This window comes from Schistocerca serialis, chromosome 11, assembly GCF_023864345.2.
Source record: "Schistocerca serialis cubense isolate TAMUIC-IGC-003099 chromosome 11, iqSchSeri2.2, whole genome shotgun sequence".
Classification (NCBI taxonomy): Eukaryota; Metazoa; Arthropoda; class Insecta; order Orthoptera; family Acrididae; genus Schistocerca; species Schistocerca serialis.
Genome location: NC_064648.1, coordinates 44,945,601 through 44,963,768, shown reverse-complemented (window position 1 = coordinate 44,963,768; position 18,168 = coordinate 44,945,601). Strand labels below are relative to the sequence as shown.

At 39.1% G+C, this 18,168-nt stretch overlaps 1 long non-coding RNA gene across 1 annotated transcript in view; it reads right to left on the bottom strand.

Moving 5' to 3' along the window:
• LOC126427229 (uncharacterized) overlaps nucleotides 1–18,168 on the bottom strand; it is a 107,396-nt gene that overhangs the window by 38,001 nt on the left and 51,227 nt on the right. The window contains exon 2 of the long non-coding RNA XR_007576600.1: nucleotides 7,375–7,452. This is a non-coding gene — a long non-coding RNA (uncharacterized LOC126427229). The remainder of the gene's footprint in view (nucleotides 1–7,374; nucleotides 7,453–18,168) is intronic.

The window sequence follows — 18,168 nt, the reverse complement described above, 5'->3', positions numbered from 1 at the left end:
ATTCTTGTCGGTGATTGACTCTATAGATATGATTATGGAAGACGCAAGACAAATGAGTAGTAATCAAATGTCGACTCACACTCATAGTAATACGAATAATTATAATAATAATTTAACATATGATAATAATAATACCGAAAACCAGGTCAAAGCCCGCATCACAGGAGCGTGGACAATCTTCATCCTATGGTTGCAATAAAAACAATGATTATAATAAATATAGAAGGGATACTTACTGTGCTAGAGGTAAACCTCGATATGGTGACGCGAATGTGCATAGTAGTGATATTAATAAGAGTAACAGATACCCAAGTGATGAACCCAATTGTATTCAACCTTGGGAAGATAATTCGAAGCATAATGTTCATCGGCAGGATGGAACAAATGCCTCGAGTCCTCATCCAGCACAAGGAGTTATGCCAGTGGGTGAAGGAGCCTCCAATGTGCGACGGGGTGAATACCATAACTCGGATCATACTGTACGGATTGTGGAAGTTCATGAATCCCCACCGATGACTCAACAAGATAGATTAAACTAATACCAGTCACCAAATGCCTTCCTAGGATGACTGGAAAGGAGAAGGTAGGCAGGCATCAATTTGAAGTGAGAGTATTAAGGTACAATAATGATCAGGATATAAGGAATGAGTTAATTGAAGAAAAACCTGAAGTTTCTAATAAATGTGGACAAATTTTACAGGAAATAATTCCAACAAGTATAAATAATGTTGATGTTGAAATATTAATTGATACTGGAGCAACTATTAGTGTCAAGACGTTGGACTGTTTAAAACAGATAAGCCGAGGGGTAAAAATGCCCACTTTTCCTATCACAGGATGTACCGTGTCTGGCGCGTTCAGCGCAAAAATGCAAAAAGTTGTGAAACAGGTACGTGTTGACGTTACAATACAGGGGGCTCAAATAGAAAGTACATTCCTGGTTGTTCGTAAAATGACAGTACCACGTATCTGGGGTTTGGATTTTTTATGTGAGACCGGTGCAATCATTAATTTAGAGAAAGGTGAATGTATATTTAATTCCAATGGTAATGTTTTGACAACCACCCTGAGAAAGGGCCGAGTAATTCCAAATCAATTGTGTATGAATCTAATGGTAAAATATGTCAGTACTGATGATGAAAATGTGTATGATATATGCCTTATTGAATGTTCTGAAGAAATGATGGATAAAATGTCATTGCAGGAAAAGGTGTTAGAATCAGAATATTTATCTGTTATCCAAAGGGATGAACTGTACTACTTGTTGGAAGCATATCAGTCAATTTTTAGTAAACGTCCGGGTATAATAAAAGACTTTGAATACCATATAAAGACGTATGCACATAAACCCTTTTGTCGTACTTCCTATTCTATCCCATGGACAAAGAAAGAAGTAGTCAGAAAGGAAATCAATAAAATGTTAGAATGGGGTATTACTGAGCCCTCAGATTCTGAATATTGTAACCCTCTTGTGGCGGTAATTAAACCCAATGGTGACATCAGATTGGTGTTGGATGCCAGAGAGATCAATAAGATCATTATACCTGTACGAACGTGACCGGAGAACCTAGAAGAGTTAGTACAAAAGTTTTATGGTGCCCACTTCTTAACCTCTTTGGATATGCGTAGTTCATATTGGCAAACTAGAATATCGAAAGAATCTAGAAAATATACTGCATTCGTTTTTCTGGGCCGAAGTTACCAGTTTACTGTCATGCCATTTGGGTTGAAATTAAGCGGTGGTGTTTTCATATCGGCGTTAGATACCGTACTGGGCAGAGACCTTTTGAATGAAGTTACTTTATATGTGGATGATTTGCTAATTGCTTCTGAAACTTGGGAGGAACATTTGGACTTATCAAGAAGAGATTTTGCGAAATTTTTGGAATACGGAGTTACAGTAAATTTGAGGAAATCCAAGTTTGCTCATAACCAATTGAAATTTCTTGGACATATAATCACTCCTGAAGGGATAAAACCAAATCCTGAAAAGATGGATGCGATTAACAGATGTGCTTATCCAAAGAATAGAACAGAATTAAAGTCATTTATCGGCTTAGTTTCATTTTTTCGACGATTTTTACCCAATCAGTTAGGAAGCCAAGACTGTTTGTTACGGCTGTTAAGAAAAAATGTCATGTGGGAGTGGAATTCCGAATGCACACAAGCTTTTGATAACATCCCCAATGCTTTGACTAATGCTCCACTGTTACATCATCCGAGACTTGATCAAGATTTTTATATTGCTGCGGATGGTTCTGAAACAGGATTGGGGGCCACTCTTTTCCAGATGGAAAATCCAGAAGATATCAGTACCATCAAGATAATTGGGTTTGCCAGCAGAACACTCTCTAGCTGTGAACGTGCATATTGTACTACTGAATTGGAAGTACTGGCCGTGGTCTGGTCCCTTAGAAAGTTTCGCTATTTTGTATATGGAAAGAAGATCATTGTATTCTGCGACCACAAAGCTTTATCTTTTATTTTAACAGGAAGCATGTTCCATTCACGTTTAACCCGGTGGGCCTTGCTACTGCAAGAATATGATATTACGCTCAAATACATCAGAGGGAAAGACAACATCATAGCCGATGCTCTTTCAAGACTACCGAAAAGAAAGAATGACGACGAGTGTGAAGAACGGACTATTGACTTTAAAGTCATGAATTTATCAAGGCAATATTGTGAGAGGCAGATTTCACAGCTATCTCGAAGTCTTCCACAACTGCAAGAAGATGATAAGTTGTGGAAAGCCATTAGGCATGCTGTTGAAAGCAAAACGCTAAGTCACTCTCAAGAACAGTATCAATTAAAATCCGGAATATTGTATCGGAGGAAGGATGAAGAAGATGTTTGGAAAGTTTGTGTTCCAAATAAATATTTAGAATCACCAGTATGGTACACTCAGTTGAATTGGGGTCATTTTGGTTCCGCTAAGTGTACAGCCAAAATAGCACAATACTGCTAGCATCCAAATTTGGGACGTATAGCTACAAATATTATTAAGAAGTGCAAAATATGTCAGAAGGCGAAACCCATAAACTATTGTCGGAAGATAGAATTACATCCTATCATCCCACAACAACCTTTAATGTTGGTGTCATGTGATGTCTGTGGGCCATGTCCCGTGACACGTGAATGGTTCAAATATGTATTGGCTTTCTATGATCTCTTTTCAAAATATGTGAAATTATATCCTTTGAAAAATCTCCACGTTCGACCCATGTTATGCAAATTTATCAACAACTATATAACTGAGCTTGGCAAACCTATAATGATCTTGACAGACAACGCTGCTTATTATACAAGCAAAGTATGGAGAGACACTATGAAAGAACAAGGAATCCAGCACATTTACATCTCAAGATTTTACCCTTGTGGAAATCCGGTTGAAAGAATCTTCCGAGAGTTGAACGGATTTTTACGGACGTACATACCCAAACAACATTATAAATGGATCGATTGGATTTACGAATTTGAGAAAGTGTATAATGACTTACCACACTTATCGACAGGTTATTCATGTAACCAAATAGTATTTGGAGAAACTATTGTGCCAGAATGGATGAAGGAATTACCTGCGATAGAACAAAAGATTACCAAGAAAGGAGATATGGTGAAGAAGGTCTACGAAAACCTGAAGCATCAAGCACAACTGAGAAAAACCTGTTTTGATAAAAATGTGAAGAAAGTAGTCACATATGATGTAGGTGAAGAAATTTTATTGAGAAATCACCCAAAAGCATCAACCAGGAAAAGACTGAATAAGAAATGGCAATATTTATATACAGGTCCATATAAAATAATGAAAATACCTCATGAAGGGAGCTACCTCCTGGCAGATTGTGATACTGATGTAATTAAAGGCTTGTTCCCTCACATAGACCTGAAGAAGTATTATCAATAATGAGCAAAATATAGATTCAAGAAACACTGAATGATACCAAGACTACACTCAGTGGACTAAATAAAAGTACCAATGGATAAATATGTACTTATACTAATTTACAAAGAAAATTAAAGAATGTACCGACGATTTCCATGAGATACCTTCTTGGTATCAGCAACAATGACGACGCTGAAATACGATTTATCCTCTCACCGAACTGCGAGGATGGATGATTTAAAAGTGGAATTAAGAGGAAAAGAAAAGGACCAAATCCTCTCTGGTTAAACAAGTGGCCTGATAAGGGTTTTGGCCTAGGATGCCAATCGTCGAACCCAGCTGTGATCCCTGCCTTGCACAGTCGGTTGAAGAACTGAGGGCTTCATCCAAGAAAAAACATGTGCTGTGAATATGAAGTGATTAGTGCGAAGTGTTTCTAAGACGACCTATAAACAAATGTGGAATTTAGTTAAGGGCATTTTGTCTAGGCCCATTAACTCAACTTAAATATTGTAGAATGTATGTACTGACTTGTTGAGTGAATCTGAGAGTGAGTGTATTCGCCGAAACAAATACCCTCTCCTGTCACAGTACACAAAAAAAAAGCCTGTTCTGTCTGGAACCCTCTTCAAGACATCACAGTCTGGGGGGCCGTGTAACATTATGAGTCAAGACAGCTGTAACAGAACTTGAATAGCGTAAAGTTATTGTTAAAAACGCACGCCGCGCGATTTGTTACGATTTGGTCGGTCATAATAGTAGTAACATGCTTTTGAATACAATTAAAATATAACGACGATACCTGTTTAGCGTTATTGGAAATAATATGTAATAAATTAATGAGTAAGGTAGCCGATCCTATAAGAAGAGGTAAAATTGGGCATATTAAGGTGTTTTGCTTTATATCGACTAAGCCGATGATACGGCGTCTTTTTTTTCCCGTTTACTCTTAGAAAAAAAAAACAAGTAACGAAGTGCTAATTGTGCGTTGTGAAAAATATAGGGGCGAATTTTAAATAGCTACAGTGTATAATCAGACTAACAAATGGACATTCAGTAACGTGAAATAGCGGACAGTGAAGTGTGGTCATTAAATTGAGTACACCTACAGGGCGGTCAATTCCGGGATAAGTCTATTCGCATCTCACGAGGGACGCGGTATTGAGACCGGTTTTTTTTTATTATATCATGGTGATTGGGCTTCAATTTATAAAAAGGAGAAAACCTGTATCATTATCATTGACTGTTGGGGTTAAGCAACCAAAACTGTTCATCAAAGGGTTTCGGTGAATGAGTGGTGAATGCGAAATGAAACTGTGAACGAAGTTATGTTAAATTAAGCAGAAGAGACAAGACAGTTTGGTCATATCTGTTATTATTCCATAAACCGTAACATTTATTCTCGTTGTACGAAGCCTTTATAGACGATCGTTATGACAATTTGCTTTGAAGGGATCTCGTTACGAGTTAAGTTTTGGGGACCTGGTCAACAGGGGATAGTTCGTAGATCTTAACTACTGCAGCTATTCTGGAAACAGGTGCTACCAAGACTGTTGTGTGTTGTCAATGGCTTAAGGTCATCATATCTCATGCTCTAAGATCGACGCGCCATTCCTCTTGGTATAACGGTGTCTCACGGTAACCACGACAACGCCGACGGTGAAGGAAGATACGGTAGAACGAGACACATGTAACTCTTTAATAATCTCATTTTGGGTGTAGACATTTTTCATTGCCCATTAACTGCCTTAGAAAACATTCACAAATCCATAAGTAAATGAAAATATTTCATTCATATTAGGAATTATTGTGATGGCAAGTGTTGCAGAGCACATACTTTTAATTTTCTAAATTAGGAGCATGTGCAACTCCCAATTTTGCTACAATCAACACAACACATTACTATTATCCACCTATACTATACGGCTTGATAATGGCATCCCCTTGGAGATAATATTCTGGAGGAGAAATGCTTTCCCTTTTGGATATCCCAGTTGGTGAATACTAAGGAGGAGATCATCAGAGAAACATTTCAATTTTGTAATGGAGGGAAGTTGGAGGGGAGGGGGCAGGGTAACATTATAAAGGCAGAACAATTTTTGGCAACAGTGCGCAGAGCCAAATGGATGTAGATTGCAGCAGTTATACGAAAACAAAAAGGTCTGTACAGAAAAGAAAAACAAGAAGAACTGCACCAAATAAGTCTTGGCCTTCAAAGTAACCACTGTTAGCTACAACATACTTCTGACATCAGTTGTAAAGCTGTTGGAAACTGTCAACAAATTTTCTTGTGCAATCGCTCAAAGCACTGTGGTCACACACCGTTGCATATCTGTGGCATAGCAGGTGATGAGACCTGGTGCTACCAATAAGATCCTGAGACCGAGTGACAGTCCGTGGCACAATGTTTGTTGTCTTCCCCACCTCTCAAAATGAGTCTTCTGTCAAAATCCAAGATTAAAGGATGTCAATTGCTTTTTTCAAAAGCAAAGTCTTGATCTATCATGAATTTCTATCTGAGGGAGGTGAGGGAAATGTCTGTCGCTCAGTCTCCGGATCGTACTGGTAGCACCCGGTCTCACCTCCTGTTATGATGCGATAAATCCAACAACGCATGACCATGTTACTTAAAACTATCCCACAAGAAGTGTTTATGAACAGCTTTCAATAGCTTTGCAATTAGTGTCACAAATGTGTTGTAGCTAATGGTGATTACTTTGTAACTCACATTTTCTTTATTTTCTGAGACCATTCATCGAACTTTTTGGATGTACCTTGCATATTTTGGAGTATAATAGCACACTGTAATGCATAATGGGGGTCGACAGAAGCGTGCGATCCCACGCGTCGGCTTTGACCCGTGACGTATGGGTGTTGTCGTGTGTGACGTCATGACGGCGCGGAGTTTCGTTTGAGTGTGGCTGTCTCCAGTTCTGTTTTATCTTATTTTATTTACTTTTCTGATCTGTTCATTCTATCTCGTGAGATTTTTTTTTTTTTAATTTAAAAACACTTATTACGTATTTTAATTATCTGTTTCCTCCAATTTCTGTTTTAGTTTATTATATTTATCTTTCTGATCTGTTCGTTCTATCCCGTGAGATTTTTTTTAAAAAAAGACAAAAAACACTAATCAGCTACTGAAGCATCTTTATCTTCTATGGGTTGCAGGGGTTACGACCTCTGGGGAGGTGGGTGGGTATTCATGCATGGCTGTCTTCACTCACATGTTGTAGCTACACAAGGCGTCTAAATTTGTTTATATTTAGTTTGCCCCCCACCCAAAACACCTCATTTGCCGCGCTTGTCCCGTTAGTGTCATTAGGCTTCTTGTGGAAAGTGTGTGTGTGTTTTTGTTTCCGCCGTATTTGTGACGTCATGGGTCAAAGCAGACGGGGGGGAGTCGGACACTTCCGTATTTCCCATAATGATGATAGGTTTTCATTATCATGTTCTTGGGTTTAAAAAGATGTTTTATGCCACCTTACCTTATGTAAACTGCCTTTCAAAAGAGCTGCCCTGTCTTTCATTCTCTTGTACTTCTCAACAAATCCTTCAATCGGCCACTAGAACAAAACAAGAAAGAAAATTGTTGTGAACAAAACCACAGGAATTTGCTCAAGTATTCTATCTACAGTAAAATTAACTTGAGGAAGCTGCTTGGTCCAAAACTACCTGTAACCACCTGTCAAAAGCCCAAATAGCCATCTTTCACAGTGAGGACATGCATGGAGAGTGTCAGTGAGGTTCCAGAAGGTACCAACAGGAATGTGGACCCACTCCAGTTCCACTATCGTGGCCAAGTGTGCTATGTTTCACAGCCGAGGGCCAAAGATTTGTGGCAAAAACAGTATCAAAGTAGTCACCGCATATTCTCAACCGGGTTTTGAATTCAACCTTAGGGTAGAGGAGGGGGGCAGGGAGGGGGTAGGGGGAGGCAGGGGAGCATGAGCACAGTGAACTCCCTCTGGTGCTCGTGGTACCACACACTTACACTATGAAGTGTGTGACATACTCCATTGTTCTGCTGGTAGACGCTATCTTGCCAAGGGAAAATAAATTGCACGTATGAGTGGATGTGGTCCCCAAGGATTGATGCTTACTTGTGTTGAACCACTGTGCTTTCCAGAACGATGAAATCACCCAGGGAAGACCACAAAAATATTCACAACACCATAAACCCCCTCTACCGGCCCGAACCCTTCAACAATTGTTGCAGTGCCATACATGCCAAAAGCCGTCTGTCTGATGGAGCATAAAACACGATTCATTTGAAAAGGCCATCTTTTGCCACTCAGTGGCATGCAAATTCCTGCCTTTCTCGATGATGGACAGCAACCAGAATACGTGCATGAACCAAACCATTGCTGCAGAGGCCCATATGCATCAACATTTGTTGAACGGTCATTGAGGAGACACGGTTGGTAGCCCCTTGGTTCATCTGGCTGGTCAGTTGCTCAATAGTTGCATATTCATTCACCCACACATATCTTTGCACCACAGTTGCATGCATTCCGGTTTTGGATGGCACTAATTCGCCATGCACGGTATACTTTCACCACGGTGGCATGTAAATAGTTTACAATCTTAGCCTTTTTGGAAATGCTTCTATACTTGGCCCAAAAACCAATGATGTCCGATAAATAGCTCTGTTTCAGCATTACGACAACATATGCACTCTTTTCTGCATCACCCCTCGACCCACTTTATATATACTCCAATGCTAATGCTGGCATCTGCCATCTGTGAGTGGTTACTGCATGTTGATATAAAACATAGGCAGTGCTCACATTAATGTAACTGAACTGTGTATAAAATTACAAAGAGACAGATGGGGTGGGCAGTACTTACCTTTAGAAGGTGGAATTTCATGTACTGCTAATGGACACTTGTAAGTGTATGGGGTGGGAAAAAATCAAATTCATTAGTTTCCTGATGTCTGAGGGACCTCTTCCAATCATCCCCAAGCTATTAATCTTTCCTCCTTGGGGAACAAACAAAGTTATGAGATATCTCCCTTCCTCATTTTGTGTGTGACAATCAGCAGCACTGGCAATTTCACCTCCTAAATATAAGTAGTGGTCGGCCATAGTGTATCACTGGTATTATATAATTTTCTGCTAGCAAAAATTACACCCCACACAGAATTGCAGTCAAATAGCATTAGATATAAGTTTTGTTTAACAAGCAGCTGTAGATACTGGCATACACAGTGAAGTATAACAGCGCCATTTTTCAGGTTCTTTCCAATGCAGAAAGTACAGAAGCAGGAATAGTAACTGAAATTAAATGGAAAGAATGAAAGGAAAAACAAGTGCTCTTACTGAGTTGTTCACCTCCTCCTTGCTCCAGGAACTCTTGAGAACTTTTTCTATTTAATCTCAATGGTTCAAATGGCTCTGAGCACTATGGGACTCAACTGCTGTGGTCATCAGTCCCCTAGAACTTAGAACTAATTAAACCTAACTAACCTAAGGACATCACACACATCCATGCCCGAGGCAGGATTCGAACCTGCGACCGTAGCAGCAGCGCGGCTCCAGACTGGAGCGCCTAGAACCGCACGACCACCGCGGCCGGCCATTTAATCTCAATATGCATTGTTTCATCCATCCTGTCTTCTCTTTTCAAATAAGGAAAATCCAGGATGGAATATAACAATATTATGGAAATAAAAGTCACCACTCACCGTATGGTAGAGATGTTGAGTCACAGATAGGCACAACAGAAAGACTGTCACAAATAAGAAGCTTCCGGCCAGTAAGGCCTTACTGGCCAAACCTTCTTGTTTGTGACAGGCTTTTAGTTGTGCCTATCTATGACTTAGCATCTCTGCTTTATAGTGAGTGGTAACTATCCTTTTCATAACATTGTTACTTTCTTCTCTTTTGGCAGATTAATATAACCCCAGTTTAAAAAAAAAAAAATTATGTTTTCCATGACTAGGTTTTCCTCGTCTGTGTTAATGTCTTCCTTGATGCTTGGTAAGCAGTTTCTATCAATATTTGATATAACACTTATATGGTTGCCAACACAGGAGATTTCAAAATACAGGGTGTACATAAAGTCTAGGAACAGATTCAATTATTTATTGCACAGAAACCAAACACTGTACAGATATCACACATATGTCATTTCGAAGAGAAACACTGAAAAATCCCCCCCCCCCCCCCCTATGTTTAGAACCAAGTACGGTAAGAAGCCAACAACAAGAAAGGCCATGTACCACTGCCACAACAAATTCGTTATGACAGGTAGCTTGTGCCTGGCGAAGAGAAGCGGACATCCTAGTGTGAGTGCAGTGAATGTGGAGCACTTACAAGAGATATTCATAAGGAATCCTAGGAAATCAGCGCATCGTGCACCCTGTGAACTGGAAATGACTCCAATGACAGTGTGGAAAGTTCTGCTACAGAAGCTGTCTATGAAACCATTAAAATTGGAGCTAGTGCAGAACCTCAATGGCAACGACAAAGACAATCATTCTGAGATTTGTTCACAGTTGTAACAAGTGAATGGGGTGGGTATGGCATTGTTGAACACTTCATTTTTAGCAACCAAGTCACTTTTCACAGTACTGTGAAAGTGAACAGGCACAACTGTCGAATCTACGGTATGAAGCATCCACACAAATGCACTGAATTTGAGTGTATTCCCCAAACACAGGTGCCAATGCTAAGGAAAAGGTAATGTGGGTTAAAGGGCAGAAGGAAGAAGTAGTAAACCAGTTCATTCAGAAACTCGGATATATTAAGTGGGACTGTAAATATAACTGTCAAGTGGGAGTAAATAAAACTGAAACTGCTTTTAAGAACTTCATTAAAAATTAATTAGATTTGTGGTATTCTTGTTCTCCTCTTATAAAAATCAATCTTAAAAGCCAACCTATAAAGAAAAACATTAAGTGGTACACAGATAAACTTACCAATATGAGGGAAAATATGTTATCGTTGTACCACATGTATAAAAATTCTCATAAAGATGGAACGGAGCAGAAAGATATTTGTACAAAGCATACCTTGAATGTAAGAGAACCTACAGAGCTAAGCTTAGAATGGCAAAAAGAACAGCATACGAAAGATACATTGAAGGAGCTGCTAATAAGTGCAAAGCTGCATGGAATGCTGTTGCACAAGAGCATTGCAGGAATGATGAACATCGCATAGCTCTTGACCTGGATAAAGTTAATCATTTTTTCATGGACTCTGTAAGTTATATTAAGAACAAAATTGAAACAACAACCACTAATGCAAGTGATCTACTTAAGCAACAACAACCTGCAAACAATACATTTAAATGGAGGACAGTCGCACCCACTGAGATTACAAAGGTAGTGGCAAAGTTCTCAAACTCCAAGAGCATGGACTGCTCTTGGTTGTCCAATTACATAATTAAAAAAACAGTGCATATAATTAGTGAACCATTGGCCTTTCTGTTTAATAGGTGTCAAAAGTTTGGAGTCTATCCTACAACTCTAAAAATATCGAAAGTTATCCCAGTGTATAAAAAAGGGGACAAAAATGATCTCAAAAATTACCGACCAGTTTCAATAGTTCCCATTTTCTTGAAAATACTTGAATCTCTTACTTATAACCAACTGAACCACTACTTTGAGTCGCATAACTTACTCTCTAATAGTCAATTTGGCTTCCGCAAGGGAAAAAATACCACCACTGCTGTTCTTTCAATTGTGAATGAAGTAATAACAACCTTTGAGAATAAAAATAAAGCCTCACTTCTTTTATGTGTTTTAAGTACGGCATTAGACTGGATTTCTCATGATATCCTAATTGCTAAACTCAAATTCTATGGCATACAAGATTCTGCATTGGCAGTAATTGAACCATACCTAAAAATTGGAAGCAGTTTGCCTATGTCAGAAACAGAGACTCACAATTGCTAGAAGTTAAGACAGGTTCTGTCCTTAGGCCCTTCTTTTTTATAACTGCAGTCAATGATTTACCTCATTGTATCCCCACTACTGTTATTTGGTTATGCTCATGCCGCAACCTTGCTTGCTCAGCACAAGAACATATCAGTTCTGCAAGATATGATGCAAGATGGCCTGGAAGCAGCACAAAAATGGTTCTCACCAAATACACTGCTTTGCAATCCTTATAAAAACCAACAGATTATACTGGGATTGTCAAAAGAGGTATAGGTGAAAGCAGTTAAAATTCTAGGAATTCATGTAGACTTTAAGTTAATGTGGGAAACACACATCAACCACACCTGCACAAAATTGTCTCGAGTTACGTATTTAATGTGGAAACTGAGGAGCCTGGTGACAAAAGAATATTTAAGAGTTATTTATTTTGGACTCTTTCAGTCACAGATAGAGTATGGACTGCTGATATGGGGACTCTCTCTTCACATCACTGAAGTTCTAAAAATTCAGAAGAAAGTGATAAGGCCAATGAGCAATTCTGGTAGATCAGAGCACTGCCGACCACTGTTTATTCAGCTGAGAATATTAACCGTTATTAATCTTTATATATACGCCTCAGAATTGTATGCAAAAAACAATATAGCAGATTTTGAAATGGGAGAAAACATGCACCATCATAATACCAGAGGCAAAACAAAATTAGACATACTTAGGCACCAGCTGACAAGAACAGGGAATTCCCATCGAATCAATAGTCTAAAAATATTTAACAAACTTCTATTTTCTTCTCAGTCAGATCACATAAGTAGCTTCAAGAGCAAGCTACTAAATTGGTTAATAATCAATCCTTTTTACAATGTAACAGAATTTATGAATATAACATCAATCAACATTAATTTTTAAGGATTTCATTATGTGATGTCACTGAATGTATTTATCTTATGTTATGGTGTATGTTATGATCTATGGGCAATATTTGCAAAGCTCATTTAGCTTTAAGGTACTATTCAAGGAAAATGTTATATGATATCCATTTAAATTGCCTATTCCACCTCAGGTGGTCAATGGTGAACAAAGAATCTGAATCTGTACTGCAAAGGTAAACGTTTTTTGTCTTGTCACATCAAAAATTATATGGGCCATTCTTCTTCGCCAAGAGCACTGTCACTGGAAATTCCTACTTGCACATGTTGCAGAAATGGCTGATGCCTCAAATGAGATTGGACTCTCTGTTCATCTTTCAGCAGGATGAGGCTCCACCCCATTTTCATCGTGAAGTTCGTGGGTACCTGAACACGGAGCTGTCACATCGATAGCTCAGCCATGCTACAGAAGGGGAAATCTGTTTCATGAAATGGCCCTCCTGATCACCAGATCTCACTCTGTGTGACTATTTTGTATATGTAATACCTCTACCATATGATGTAGCAGAGCTCTGGGAGTGAATACGGGAAGTGACTGCCACAGTCGACGATGCCATGCTGGGATGGGTAAGGCAAGAATTCGATTACCGTATTGTCATCTACCTGATCACTCATGGTTCGCATATCAAATGTTTGTAGAAAAAAACAAAATTTCGAAAAGTTTCTCTTCGAAATGCAGTATGTATGGCATCTGTACAATGTTTAGTTCTTGTGCGATAAATAATTGAAAATGTTCCTCGATTTTATGTACACGCTGTACTTGAACATACACTGTATGGCAGCACATTCAAGATAAGAGAATCAGGTGTAAGTAATGGTATACAACTGCTAAGAACACACTCTCAAAGAAATAAGTATTATGTTGTGGAAATAATGTCTGTCTGTCTGTCTAACAAACAGTAAGCAGAGACAGGAAAAATCCATTTTATTTTATGGCCAATTTCAGAGTTATTTTTGCCTATTTGTTGCTGTTTTCTGTCAACTCTGGTATTACTTTCTGCCAATTTTGATGGTGTTTTTGAGGAGTTTGGTATTACTTTCCAATAGCTTATTTTTGAAGTATCAAATGGCTTATATCACTGTTCCAGCACTATGAAAACGAAAATATACCTCTTAACTACATTACATATGGCATCACAGAAGAAAAAGGAAATCATTTACATGAAACCCATTAAATGTAATCAATTAAAGAAACCATACACTGTGAAAAGGTTTTCAAATTAAAGCACTATTATAGCTTCAATGGTTTCTTTGAAATCTTTTACCACCAGTTGATCAGTACTTCACAACAATGCAAAAATAGCAGCCTAAAGTGTAAATTTTTAACATGGGCAAGGAGAAGGCCACAAATGCAGTTAACCAATTCAGCTCATATTTGGCAGCCTGCTTCTATACAACATAAAATGAAGATCGGTTTTGAGAACACCATCCCTACTGTTCATGATGTGAATTTGATTCAAAACTGACCAGATCAATATACAATTGAAAATGGAACACTTTTAATCATCATAGGTGGTGTCCAGAAGCAAACTTTTTTCCTAGGGATTTGCGAAAGAAACTATTACAACTGCCACTTATGTACCCATAAAGTAAATGCTATTCAATGAAAGTACTGCTGATGCAACAATCAAGGCATCTGGCTGGGGAGCAGAGAACCTGTGTCCAATTCTGAAATGCATTCTGCTGGATTTTTTGTCATCTTTCTTTTCCTTCTTGAAATTAGTAACAATAGGAGGGTTAATATGGCAGTTATTAAGGAATAATAACAAGGAGGTAAATAAATTTCTCAAACAACTTGGATTGGTGAAAAATTATAATTTGAAGCCTCATATGAAAACAAATGTCACGAGGGTCCATAGACAGCTGAATATGCTATGCTAGTTTACAATGAGCCGTGGTACAGAACTTTATTTGGAGGTTTCAAAACTGCAATGTACATCCGGAAATCCAGCAGGAATTTCACAACTATCCACATTCCACAACAATTCATAGCATAATTCATGATCAATTTTCAGCACCAATATTTTAGGTGATGTTGCATGCGTGATGTGCATTAGAATTACACTGGAGATCCAAAGAAACTGGTACACCTGCCTAACATCATGTAGGGACCCACAAGCACGCAGAAGTGCTGCAACATGACATGGCATGGCATGGACTTGAGTGATGTCTGAAATAGTGCTAGAGGGAACTGACACCACATGAATCCTGCAGGGCTGTCCATAAATCAGTAAGAACACAAGGGTGTGGAGACATCATCTGAACAGCACATTGCAAGGCATCCCAGATACACTCAATAATGTTCATGTCTAGTGAGTTTGGTGACCAGTGAAGTGTTTCTGGAGTCACTCTGTAGCAATTCTGGATGTGTGGGATGTCACATTGTCCTGCTGGAATTGCCCAAGTTCTTCAGAATGCACAATGGCCGTGAATGGATACAGGTAATCTAGAAAGGATAGTTACATAAGTGTTACTTATCAGAGTCGTATATAGATGTCAAATTGATGTTGCGTAGATTCTTCCCCAGACCCATGGTGCGGTGTATCAGAAGTTGAGTTATGTTCGACAGTTTCGGCTTGTTGATTACCACTGGTAGCAGCTTCATACACGCTTCTTCTGAATCCCAAAGCGGAACGCAGCTGGTACGCCATCCTGAAATATCGAGGACATAATACAAACGTGCCAACGCTCGCCACCTAAAGTGTAAACAAAAGTCATACTGACAGGTACACTGCTACCGTTCTGTTCCAAGGATGTGTGCAGTCCAACTGCACACATCCCACACCATTACAGAGCCTCCACCAGCTTGAACAAGTCCCCTGCTGACAAGCAGTGTCCATGGACTCATGAAGTCAGTTCCATACCCATACACATCTATACACTTGATACAATTTGAAATGAGACTCATCCGACCAGGCAACATGTTTCCAGTCATCAACAGTCCAATGTCGGTGTTGACGGATCCACATGAGGCATAAAGCTTTGTGTCATGCAGTCATCAAGGGTACACGAGTGGGCCTCAGCTCCAAAAGTCCATATTGATGATGTATCGTTGAATGATTTGCATGCTGATACTTGTTGATAGCCCAGTACTGAAATGTATGGCAATCTGAGGAAAGGTTGCACTTATGTCACATTGAACAATTCTCTTCAGTCGTCATTGGTCATTTTCTTGCAGAAATTTTTTCCATCCACAGCGATGTCAGAGACCTGATGTTTTACCAGATTCCTGATATTCAAGGTACACTTGTGGAATGGTCAAATGGAAAAACCTCGCTTCATCACTACCTCAGAGATACTGTGTCCCTTCGCTCATGCACCGACTATAGCAACACGTTCCAACTCATTTAAGTCTTGATAATCTGCCATTGCAGCAGCAGTAACTGAGCTAACAACTGCGGCAGACACTTGTTATCTTATACAGGCATTGATGACCGCAGTGCCATATTCTGTCTGTTTACATCTCTCTGTATTTTAATACACGTGCCTATACCAGTTTCCTTGGCACTTCAGTGTAATTACCAAAAACAAAATATTTTTAAATGTAAGCCAAGTCAGTTTTCTGCCAAATCTTCAGAATGAATGATGTAGTTGTGCGAAAGCTGCTTTCATTACATGTTCTTGGTGCCACAAGCATATTTGCTTCAAATATTTATATGACAAGCACCACCCATGTAGATGTTCAAAGGTAAGTGAAGGCATGTAACAGTGAGTGAAAGAGCCTTTGTTGGGCAACCAGGATTAAAATTATAATTCTTTCTAATCCAACTCATTAAAGAAATTTATTTTCCTACCTTGTTATTATTTTTCACTGATTACCTTTTGACTTTCCTATTCCTACTAGATGCAATACAGCAAAAATACTAATGAAAAAACTGCAGAAAATGTTCTCTTCTCCTCAGCCACATGCCTTGATTGCTACATCAGTGGCAGTTCTTTGAACAGTGTTTACCATAGGCATATTCAGTTTCTTTCTTCGATTCTACGAAATGGGCATATGCAGCAACCTCCACCCCCCCCCCCCCCCCCCACATGATGAAAACTCTCAGTTTTCAATTACCTATTGATTTTGTCAAATTTGAATCAATCGCATGTCATGAACTTTAGGAGTGGTTTCCTCAAATATAAGGATGGGGGAGCTTCTTGAGCCAAAATATCTTAGTCCTCTGTTTTAGGTTTATACAAGCACCCTGCCAAATATGACTCAAATTGGTTGGCCATTCCGAGACCTTCCCCTTGTGAGGACCAAATGTCTTCAGCACAATACCAGACATCTGACAATGTCCACATATCCTGCTTGCATGGGAAGTTGCTTCCCATCAAATTATAAAGGTATTACTACCCCTTCAGAATATTTCACAACTGAGACCTGCCATCCTATGCACACATAAACTATTTGCTGTGTCAGCACGAACATAATTCATCATCATCACACAAGAAATAAGAGCCCAGGACTGTGAATAAGACTAAATATACAGATCTGTCACCATAAGAGTTGTTAGCCTAATATGAAGGTGCAACATAGTGCCTTTCTCGGTTTTCTTCACCTCGCCCTGAAGCATTCGTTCCATTCATATTTAACAAAAGCTGGCTGGTTTTAGCATCAAAAATTTGTATTTCTCATAATAATGAAGCAGTCTTCAATTGTAACTTGGAATATAGGTACTGTTTCATCCACTGACATCAGAGTTCTCAATATTTTTGCGTAACAAACTGTACCAACAATGAGACAGTTTGGTGAGATCTGTAAAGTGGAGCATCAGTTAAATTGGATGTTTTTGCAGGACACAAACACAACATGAAATATAGCACATAGCTCTTTAGCTAGTACGTAAATCAAATTTGCACCCAATTGGTTAGGTTCTCGCCACCGTACACAGCAGCGAACAGAGGGTGTCATGCTAACTGAAAGTACGAAGATTGCCCGGAAAATAATGTACCACATTTTTTCTCAATCAGCAAAAATTGTATGAATGTGACAGTTAAGATATACATTATTTGAAGTTTCCAAATTGCACACACAAATTTCCCATTTATTCTGACAGGTTGCATACCTGTAGCAATGTTTTGAAATGGTGTCTCTATATGATGTAAGCTACAAGCAGCGTGTTGTCATTGAACTTCTCACAGTAAAGAATAGAACCTTCGAGAATATTCCCAATTGTTTGCATCCTGTTTATGGAGCATCTGCAATAGACAGAAGTTCTGTTAGTCACTGGGCAAAGAGAGTGAGGCCATTAGGAGACATTGGTTCGGCAGGGTTCCAGGATTTGCTTCATTCAGGGAGGCCATTCGTGGCTTTCAAACTTGACCAGGCACAGCTTGCTGATGTGCTCATTCACAAAGACCAATGCAGAACAACTTGGAACTTGGCAATGAAGCTGTCACTCAGGAAGGAAAGTGTGGATGCAATTGTCCATAGTCTTAATTACTCAGAAGTTTGTGCACAATGGGTTACGCACTATCTCATG